The sequence below is a fragment of the Physeter macrocephalus genome, unplaced genomic scaffold, assembly GCF_002837175.3.
Source record: "Physeter macrocephalus isolate SW-GA unplaced genomic scaffold, ASM283717v5 random_170, whole genome shotgun sequence".
Lineage (NCBI taxonomy): Eukaryota > Metazoa > Chordata > Mammalia > Artiodactyla > Physeteridae > Physeter > Physeter macrocephalus.
In genome coordinates this window covers 46,155-56,892 of record NW_021145459.1, presented here as the reverse complement: position 1 = coordinate 56,892, position 10,738 = coordinate 46,155, and the positions used below count along the sequence as shown (strand labels likewise).

At 42.0% G+C, this 10,738-nt stretch overlaps 1 protein-coding gene across 2 annotated transcripts in view; it reads left to right on the top strand.

The window, feature by feature from the left end:
• The first annotated feature begins 271 nt into the window (after positions 1–271).
• The window catches only part of LOC114484926 (2-oxoglutarate dehydrogenase complex component E1-like), a 55,216-nt gene continuing 44,749 nt past the window's right edge, over positions 272–10,738 (top strand). The window contains exon 1 of one of the 2 annotated variants that reach the window (XM_028484443.2): positions 272–356. The gene's annotated coding sequence lies outside the window, so the exon portion shown is untranslated. Of the gene's footprint in view, positions 357–1,161; positions 1,242–10,738 lie in introns of those variants that run through there. The other variant, XM_028484444.2, reaches the window with a different exon arrangement.

Below are 10,738 nucleotides of genomic sequence, written 5' to 3'. Positions count from 1 at the left end.
TCTGGCAGCACAGACTAGGCCAGCTCTCTTATCAGAGGACTCCTGACAGCCCACTGCAGGAGACACTACTTAGCAACGTGCAGACTCCCTTTTCAGAACTGTCACGCAACCCGGTAGGGACCGGGCGGACGACGCCCTGCCGCAGCCTGGGTGCCTGCACTGCTCCCCCAAGAACGCGCCAAGAGCAACGCACCCCAACTCTGTGACGTCAAGACCCCGCTCACGAGTTAGGGGCGGCCCCTCTCCTCCCAGGGCGGGGCGGCGTGCTGACGTCACACGCCGGGGCGGGGCCGAGAGTTTGGTGCCCCGGAGTGGGGTGTCGGCGCCTCATTCGGGTGGAGCTGAGCCGGAGACAGGTAGGCTCGGGCTGCAGCCGGGCTCGGCAGGATTTGGGAGGCTCCGCGCCGGTCGGGCAGGAGGCGGGGGTCGCGGCAGGGAGCAAGGCCGCCGCGCCCTCGTTGTGGCCGGCGCCCCGGTGACAGGGAGTGAAGCTGGCTGGAGCGGGGCTGACGGGGGGAGGTGGGTGGGACGGGGCCTGACAGATGGGCGTGGCAGCCAATGGCGCGGCGGGCGCCTCCTGGCGGGCGGAGATTGGCGGGTGCGGGCGTGCGCAGAGGTCGCGCGGGGCGCGGAGCGGCGCTCCATTGGCTGTAGTGGGCAGGGGGTGGGCCGCGCGGCGGATGTGAGGGAATGAGCGCCGCGGCGCGGGTGACCCCCAAGGTCGAGGAGGCGTCACGTGGGAGTCGCCCGGCAGTGTCCTCTCCCCACCCGGACGGATGGAAGGGTGGCACGCCCTTGAAGAAGCGGCTGCGAATTGTGGGCAGTCCTCCCTTTCCAGAGCGCAGACGCTGGTCGGCTTCTGTCCGGGCTGATCCTTCGCTCCTGGGGTGAACCGTTGAGGAACGGATTACCCCGCAGTACCCCCGCTTCTTCAGTACCCCACCGTACTAATCCTCCCTGTGTTCCTTGGGGTGACTCCCTTGAGGAGCGGATTACCCCTCAGTATCCTCTGTGTTCAGTACCCGCTATATCCATCCTCCCTGCCCTCTCCTGGGGTGAACCCTTGAGTGGATTACCCCGCAGCATTTACCTTACTCGGTATCTCTACTGTGCTCAGCACACATCGTACCCATTCTCTCTTTCCTCCTCAGCGTGACGCCCTTGATGAGTGGATTACTTTGCCGCACCCTACCGTACTCAGTACCTATATACTCAGGATCCCTCCATACTCAGCACCCTCGGTACCCATCCTCTCTGTGAGCTCTTTGGGGTGACACCCTTGATGAGTAGAATACCCTGCAGTACCCTACCATACTCAGTACGCCACCATACTCTTTCTTCCATGGGTTTGATAGCTCATGTTGAGATGAAGTGCATTTCCTCGAGGAACTCACTAGTGTACCTTTTCCCTTTTACCTGATGTCAGTGTAAGTTGGGTACCGAGAGTTAGTAGAAAACCGGTGGCGAGACACTGAGTAGATAAGAAACTGCTATCTCTGCTTTTCGCCCAGAACAGATGACTCAGGCCTGAGGTGTGAGCTCTGTCTTGGGGTTTCTCTGTGCCTTGTTCTGCAGTCCTGCGCTTTGAAGCAGGGACTAGAGGCCCACTTCCAGGTACACTGCTCTGAGCAGCTTTAGAATGAGTCGCCTAGGATGAAGCCTTGTTTGCACTGTGTCAGGACGTGCAGCAGTCCAGCCGCACAGATTTTTGTGCAAGACCTGCACGGTATGCAAATATATAATACTATTCTAGCTTTGCATATTAGCTGAGGACTAGCTCTTGAGGGTTGGAGAAATATCAGAGTATCCTGATTATATTTTTGAGAGCAGTTTCCACGTTTCGAGTACTTTTTTTTTCCGTAACAGCTTTATGGAGATACAATTCATGTATCATACAATTCACTCTCTCAAGTATGCAGTTCAGTGGTTTGTAGTGTATTTACAGTATGCAGCCATCACCAAATTTCAGCATGCGGGGTCCGGGATCCAACCCCGCGCCCCCTGCAGTGGAAGCACAGAGTTTTAACCACTGGACTGCTGGGGAAGTCCCAAAATTCAGTTACTTTCAAAGACTAATTTCAGAAATATGAATTTCTGTTGATTTCATTTAAATTTGAATGCACAGCTTATTAAATGTGAAATATTTACCATGTTTATTACATGTATATCTTGCATATACATCTATGTGTATCACATCTGCTTTTAATCAGTCTTACTCGTCACTGCCCCATTTGACGAAAGTACTGTATCATCTCCATTAAAATTTTTAGGTAGTTTTATTTTGGGATAATTGTACAATTATTGAGAAATTTATTTTAGAATGGTATAATTTTGAGAAATTGTACATGCAAATCTATTATATGCAGTTATAACAAATGGTACAGAGAGGTCTCAGTGTCCCTTTACCCACTTTTCTCAAATGATAACATTTTACAAAAACTACAGTATTATATCACAACCAGGTATTGACATTGATAACAGTCAAAATGGAGAACATTTCTATCACCACAAGCATCCCTTCTTTTTATGGCCTTTTTATGGCCATACCCACTTCCATCCTGCTTCCAATTCCTTAGCTTCTGGCAACCACTAATCTGTTTTCTATTTCTGTAATTTTGGCTTGTCAGGAATGTTACATAAGGAGACTTATACAGTAAGTAACCTTTTGGGGTTGGCTTTTTTCACTAAGTGTAATTCTCTAAAAATGCATGCAGGGTGTTGTCAGTGTCAGCAGTTTGTTCCTTTTTATCCATCCAGGCTATTGATGTGCCACAGTTGATTTAACTCTCCAGCCATTGAAGGACGTCTGGATTGATTCCATTCTTTGGCTATTAAGCTCTTATAAACATTTATATACAGGTTTTTATGTAAACATAAGTTTTCATTTCTCTGAGGTACATGTCCAGGAGTGTAATCACTAGGTCATATGGTGGTTGCATGTTTAGTTTTTTTTTTTTTAGGAATAGACAAACTGTTTTCCAGAATGACTGTACCATTTTACATTCCCACCAGTAATGTATTTGTGACCCAGTTTCTCCATTTTCTTGCCGGCGTTTGGTGATGTTACCATCTTCTAAAATTTTAACCATTCTAATAGATGTGTAGTGATTGTGGTCTTAATTTGCATTTCCCTGATGTCTAGTGATATTGAATGTCTTTTCATGTGTTTATTTGCCATGGGTATATCCTCTTCAGTGAAATACCTCTTCATATATTTTGCCCATTTTGTAATTCGATCATTTGCCTTTTTTAATGTTTCATTTTGAGAATTTCTTATACATTCTAGTCCTTTCCTGGATATGTGGTTTGCAGATATTTTCTTTAGTCTGTAGCTTGTCTTTTCATCTTCTTAACAGTATCTTTTTTTTTTTTTTTTTTTTTTGCGGTACGCGGGCCTCTCACTGCTGTGGCCTCTCCCGTTGCGGAGCACAGGCTCCGGACGCGCAGGCTCAGCGGCCATGGTTCACGGGCCCAGCCGCTCCGCGGCACGTGGGATCCTCCCGGACCGGGACATGAACCCGTGTCCCCTGCATCGGCAGGCGGACTCTCAACCACTGCGCCACCAGGGAAGCCCAACAGTATCTTTTGTAGAGCAAAAGCTTTTAATTTTGATCAAGTCCTGTTTATGAATTTTGTCTTTTATATGTTGTGCTTTTAGTGTCAAGTTAAGAACTCTTTGCCTGGCTCTAGTTTCTCTTACATACTTTTCTAAAAGTTTTATAGTTTTGTGTTGTACATTTAAATCTATAATCCATTTTGAGTTGATTTCTATATAAGGTGTGAAGTCTAGTTTGAGTGGTTTCTTTCTTTTCTTTTCCTTTCATTCTTGCTTTTTTTTTTCCCTCCCCATAGGTATCCAACCAGCAGCATTTGTTGAAAAGACTGTTCTTTCTCCATTGAATTGCTTTTGCTCTTTTGTCAAAAATCAGTTGGTTGTGCTTGTATGGGTCTGTTCTAGAGTTCTCTGTTCTGTTCCACTGGTCTTTTTGTCTATTTCACCATGAGTACCACAAGTCTTGATTATTGCAGCTACATAATAAATCTTGAAATTAAGTAGATTGGTTCTTCCCAGTTCATTATTCTTTTTCAAAATTGTTTCAGCTGATCTAATTCCTTCATCTTCCCATATAAATTTTAACATAATCTTGCCTATATCTATAAAAATTCTTGCTGGGATTTTGATAGGAATTGTGTTAAAGTTGTTTATCAGTTTGGAGATAACTTCTTTACTATGTTCAATCTTCCAATCCTTAAACAAGGTATGTCTGTTTATTTAGGTTTTTTCTTTCCTTCATCAGTGTTTTCTAGTTTTTAGCATACAAGTCCTGCACATGTTTTGTTAGACTTCTACTATTTCCTTAAAAAAAAAATTTGTTTTCATGTGTCTGTTGATAGTTTGTAGAAATAGTTGGTTTTTTGTATATTTATCTTGTATCCTGTGACCCTGCTGAATTCACTTATTCTATTAGTGTTTTTGTAGATTCCTTGAGATTTTGTCATAGATAATCATGTCATCTGCAAATAGTAGTAGTTTTATTTTTTACTCTCCGATACATATGCTTTTTAGTTCCTTTTCTTGCCTTATTGCTCTGGCTGCAACTCTCAGTGCTACGCTGAGTAGTAGGGATGAGAGTGGACATCCTTACATTGCTCCCAGTTTTAAAAAGATGCATTCAGCCTTTCACCATTAAGTATGTGTTTGCTGTAAGCTTTTGTGGATGATTTATATTATGTTAAAGTTCCCCTTTATTCCTACTTTTCTGAGAGTTTTTATCATGGGTGTTGAATTTTATCAAGTGCTTATCTGCATCTGTTGATATGAGCATGTGATTTTTCTTCTCTAGCCTGTCAGTATGGTAGATTACATTGTTTTTTGAATATTGAACTAGCTTACATCCCTGGAATAAACCCTGTTACGTCATGGTGTATAATTGTATTTATATATTGCTTAATTTTATTCGCTATATTTTGTCAAGGTTATTTATTTATTTGCATCTGTATTCATGAGGAATATGAGTTTAAAGCTTTTTTTTTCCTTTTTCTTTTTTCTGTCTTTGTCTGGATTGCATTTCAGGGACATACTAGCTTCATGAAATGAAATAGTAAGTTCTCCTCCTTGTATTTTCTGGAAGAGATTGTGTAGGATTGGAGTTAATTAATCTTTAAACATTTGATAGGATTCTGTAGTGAAACCATCAGGGCCTGGAAATAATGTTTTCTTTTTTTTTTTTTTTCTGTACTGCGTGGCTTGCAGGATCTTAGTTTCCCAACCAGGGATCAAACCAGTGCCCCCTGCAGTGGAAGTGCAGAGTCCTAACCACTGGACTGCCAGGGAATTCCCTGGAAATTACTTTTTCAGGAGCTTTTAAAATACATGTGAAATTTCTTTAATAGTTATTTCAAATTGGGTGAGTTGTGGTAGTTTGTACTTTCGTTGAGTTTCTCTGTATCCTTGCTGACCTCATGTCTAGCTTTTCCATCTCTTGTTGAAAGGGGGGTTGAAGTTTCCAACTATAATTGTAGGTTTGTCTTTTTCTCCTTTCTCTTTTATTGGTTTGATTCACATATTTTGCAATTATGTTGTTTGGTGCATACACATTTAGAATTGCTATATCCTCTTAGTGGATTAACTGTTTGTCATCAATATCTCTGTGTCTGGTAATTTTCTTTGCTCTGATGTCTACTTTATCTGATAATATGGTCCTCCTGCTTTCCTTTGATTAATGTTTTCATGGTATATAATTTTTCATCCTTTCACTTCCAACCTTCCTGTATTGTTACATTTCAAGTTTCTTGTATTATTGGATCCTGTTGTTTTATCCATTCTGCCAATCTCTGTTTTCTAATTGGTGTATTTAGGTCATTTACATAACATATCAAGTAATTATTGATATGTTAGGACATAAGTCTGCCATTTTATCCTTTATTTCCTTTTTTGTTTTTTGTTCCTCTGCTTTCTTTATCTTGACTTCTTGTGGGTTACTTGAACACATTTTTAAATTCTGCTTTTATTTATATGTAGTGTTTTTGAGTATATCTGTTTGTGTAGCTTTTTTAGTGGTTGTCTAGGTATTATATATACATAGTTTATCACAGTATACTGGTGTCATCATTTTATCAGTTTGAAGTATAGAAACCATATCTGTTTACATCACTTTATCCTACTCCACTTAAAATTGTCTTTTAGCACATTTTTTTATAAGCTTATTTTATTTTTATAAATTTATTTATTTATTTATTTTTGGCTGCTTTGGGTCTTTGTTGCTGTGCGCGGGCTTTCTCTAGTTGCGGCGAGTGGGTGGCTTCTTGTTGCAGAGCATGGGCTCTAGGTGCCCAGGCTCAGCAGTTGTGGCGCATGGGCTTAGCTGCTCTGTGGCATGTGGGATCTTCCCGGACCAGGGCCTGAACCCGCGTCCCCTGCACTGGCAGGCGGACTCCCAACCACTGCGCCACCAGGGAAGTCCCTTTTAACACATTTTTGACTGGAGACGTATTACGGCCACAGGCATTAATTTCTGCAAAAATCCCCCAGTCGGTAATGTGTTAAATATTTCCTTTACAGACATATCATTAGAACCACATCAGATGTGTTGAAATTTTTGCTTCATCCATCACACATCATTTAGAAGATTTCTAGAGGAAAAGGAAATTATATTTACCCATATATTGTCTTTCTGTTGTTCTTTCTTTCTTCATGATGTTGCAAGATTCCTTTCATCATTTATTTTCTGTTTACAGGATTTCCTTCAGCCATTCATTTTGGGTAGGTCTTCTGGCAGCAGATTTTTTTTAGTTTTTCTTCATCTAAGAAGATCTTTATTCCCCTTTTGTTCCTGAAGGATATTTTTGCTGGATATAGGATTCTGGATTAACAGTTATTTTCCTTCAATACTTGAAAAGTGTTATGCCACTTTCTCCTGGCCTCCATAGTTTCTGGTGAGAAATATGCTATTCAAGTTGTGTGTAGTTTTCAAAAGCTTGTGATGGGTCTTGGAGTGGATTTCTTTGGGTTTATTTTGTTTGGGGTTCTCTCAGCTTCTTGAATCTATAGGTTTATGTCTTTTTGCCAAATTTGGGAAGTTTTCAGCCATTATTTGTTTGAATACGTTTTCAGCCCCTTCCTCTTTCTGCTCCTCCTGAGATTCTGATGACATTTATATTCAGCATTAGGTCTTTTGTTATAGTCCCACATGTTCCTGAGGTCCTGTTCTTTTTTTCCACCCCCCCAGCAGATTGCAAAATTCCTTTTGTTCATGTTTGTTCATGTTCATGTTCACTGTTTCTTCTTTGTTCAGTTTAACCTATCCATCAAGTTTTTTATTCTGGTTATTGTAATTTTCAGTTCTGAAATTTCCATTTGGTTCTTCTTTATATCTTCTTTTTCTTTACTGAGGCTTTCTACTTTCATTTCTTTCAAGCGTGTTCCTAGTTGCTTGTGGAAGCATTTTGATGCTGGCTCTTTGAAAATCTTTGCCAGATAATTCTAACATCTCTGTCATCTTGGTGTTGGTGAGCTTCCTCTGACACTGCTGGGAGGGTAGGAGGTGCTGCCTGGTTACGGAGGTGGAGGCTCCTCACCTGACCTCCTTGGTATCTGTGGGTAGGGACTCCTTGTTACTGCTGTGTGGGTGTAGTTTCCCAATTACACCTTTGTGATTCCACCCTGCCTGGGAAGGGAGAGGTGCTGCCCTGTTACTGCTGGGCGAGAGTAGAATCCAGGCTCCCTCCTAGATTGTTGGGGTGGGGAGGGTGGCTCATTGTCACCTGGTGGGGATGGAAGTCCCTGATCTCCTCTGACACTACCAGGTGGAGTGGGAGTGGACCACAGTGTTTCTGTGGGGTTGGTTGCAGTAGAGTGGTTATTGTCTAAAAATATTCTGTCCTGCTAGGCTGCCCCATTCCTGGTCCTTTGGCCAGAGAGGGCAAACTTTTACTGCAGCTTTTTTTTTGGTCTACATTAGTTGGTATTTCTGGGTTGCCAGCTTCTTCAGCACCTAGCCTGGAAGATATGAGGCAAAAGGAAAACCAAGAACTCAATGCTCAGTCTTTTTGGGCCCCGAGGTCCCTTCCCAGTCTGTCTCCTCTCCACCTTTCAGAGTCTTATGTTTTGTTTTGTGTTAAATGAAGCATCTCACGTCTTTAGCTGCATTTAGTGGGAAACAGAAGTCCTGTATGTGCTTTTTAAATTTTTAATAAATATTGACAAGTGTCCTTGCTTTCCATAAAAATTTAATAATTTCTACTTTAACCAACACCTTTAAAAAGTGCCTATTTACCTATACCATACACCACTGCAGTCAGGGCACCTTTGGTAACACAGTGCCGGTCTGGGAAGGATGAATCAGTCTTCAGACCCATGCACTGAAGCTCGTTTGGGGTTCCCACTTCAGAGGTGGAAGTCCCCCCCAGCAATCTGGTCAGCTACCCACTCCAAATTTACTTCTGTTTAGTTTTACCTTGGGAACTTCAGCTTTTTAAGACATATCATTAGTTGTGGGGTGGGTTTTGTGGTTTTTTTTCTGGTAGGTTGTAGTCCTTTAGTCATAAAAATACTTTTTTTAAAAAATAAATTTATTTATTTTTGTCTGGGTTGGCTCTTCATTGCTGTGTGCAGGCTTTCTCTAGTTGCAGTGAGTGGGGGCTACCCTTTGTTGCAATGCGCAGGCTTCTCATTGCAGTGGCTTCTCTTGTTGCGGAGCATGGGCTCTAGGTGCGCGGGCTTCAGGAGTTGTGGCACACAGGCTCAGTAGTTGTGGCTCGCAGGCTCAGTAGTTGTGGCGCACGGGCTTAGTTGCTCCACGGCGTGTGGGATCTTCCCAGACAAGGGCTCGAACCTGTATCCCCTGCATTGGCAGGCGGATTCTTAACCACTGCGCCACCAGGGAAGTCCCATAAAAGTACTTTTAAAGTGTGCAAAGTTCTTTCATGTTTGTATCATAATTACAAGAAACATTGAGGGAGCAGAAGTGATTGCTTCCTTCACTTTATGGCAAAGGAAACTGAACACAGATCAAGTGACACATTTAAGGCTCACACAGCAAGGAAGAGTCACTGCCTGTTTGCCCTGCAGGCTCATCCACCGTTTCTGTGTAATAATGGCAAAATACCTTTGTAGTTTAAGAGTACTCTGCACTACCTCTCAGTCCCTCAGTTTATGTTTGATGAGGCATCACAAGTGAAAGACGTTGCATTCTCTTGAGATTCTCAGCCAGTAAGAGAAAATTGGTACTTGTGCTCTCTCTGTACATAATGTCTTTGTATCACTGCTAAAGCTAGAATAATGGATTAACAGCCATCGGTATGTAGCAAGCATTGTTTTCTTGATTCATCATGAAAATCTTAATGAGTCCAAAACGGAAAAAAAAACAAAAAGCCTCTCAAGGTAAGTTTTTTTTTAAATGGTTCTTAGGCAACACACAATGGTAACAATCATTTAATGATGCGTGTGCTTTTCCCGAAAAGACTCGTGTCCTGAGAAATTGCCCAGGCTGTTTTTGCCTCTTTAATTACTCCTCTGCCTAGCCAGCATGAGGGTGGTAGACGTTGGGAATCAGTTATATCCTCATCCTGTGAATGGGGAGGTGGCTTTGGGTAAGGTGTGTGCTGCCTGACTGGGGAATGTCCAGGCACAGATAAAGTTCTGTTTTATTTTCCTAAGGGCAGAGCACTGAACCCTTAAAAACAAATTTTGCTTTGGTTTTTTTGGGGTTTTTTTAATGTTATTTTTCTCAAATGTATAGATTTATACTTGCATCTTGAAATTAATGGGTTACAGATAGTGTCACTTTGTGTACTTTATTGATAAGGATAGGCTCGTTTATGTTTCTTCTTAGAATTTTTTAAAAACAACTTTATTGAGGGGCTTCCCTGGTGGTCCAGTGGTTGGGACTCCATGCTTCCACTGCAAGAGGGCGCGGGTTCAATCCCTGGTTGGGGAACTAGGATCCCACATGCCGCGCGGTATGGCAAAAAAAATAAATAATAAAGTTTAGGTTTGGGCAAATCTGTTCACAAACATTTAAAAACAAAAAACTTTATTGAGGTATAATTCATACACCATACAATTCACCCATTTAAATTGTACAATTTAACATTTTACAGTATATCAGAAGGTTGTGAAACCATCAGCATTATCTATCAATAGTTTTAGAACATTTTCATTCCCCACCCCCCAAAAAAAACCCATACCCATTAGTTGTCATGTCTTATCCTTGCTACCCCCAGTCCTGGGCTTTCTGTCTGTATCAATTTGCCTCTTTTGAACATCTTTGTATAAATGAAGTCATACAACATGTGTTTTTTGTTTGTGAATGACTGTTTTCACTTAAAAGTTCCAAAGTTCATGTATGTTGCAAGAGATATCAACATTTCATTCCTTTACATTGCCTAATACTATTACGTGGTATGGCTATACCACATTCTGTATACCCATTGATCAGTTAATGGACATTTGAGTTGTTTCCACTTTTTGGCTCGTATAATGCTGCAGTGAACATTCTTGTACAAGGTCTTGTGTGGACGTATGTTTTTGTTTTTCTTGGTTTTATACCTAGGAGTGGAGTTGCTGAGTCATATGGTAATTCTATGTTTAACTTTTTGAGGAACTGCCAAACTGTTTTCCAAAGTGACTGCACCAGCTTACATTCCCACCAGAATTGTATGAGGGTTCTAAATTCTTCATGTTCTCTCCAACACTTGGCTTGTGTTGATTGTATCTAATCTAGTGGGCATGAAGTGA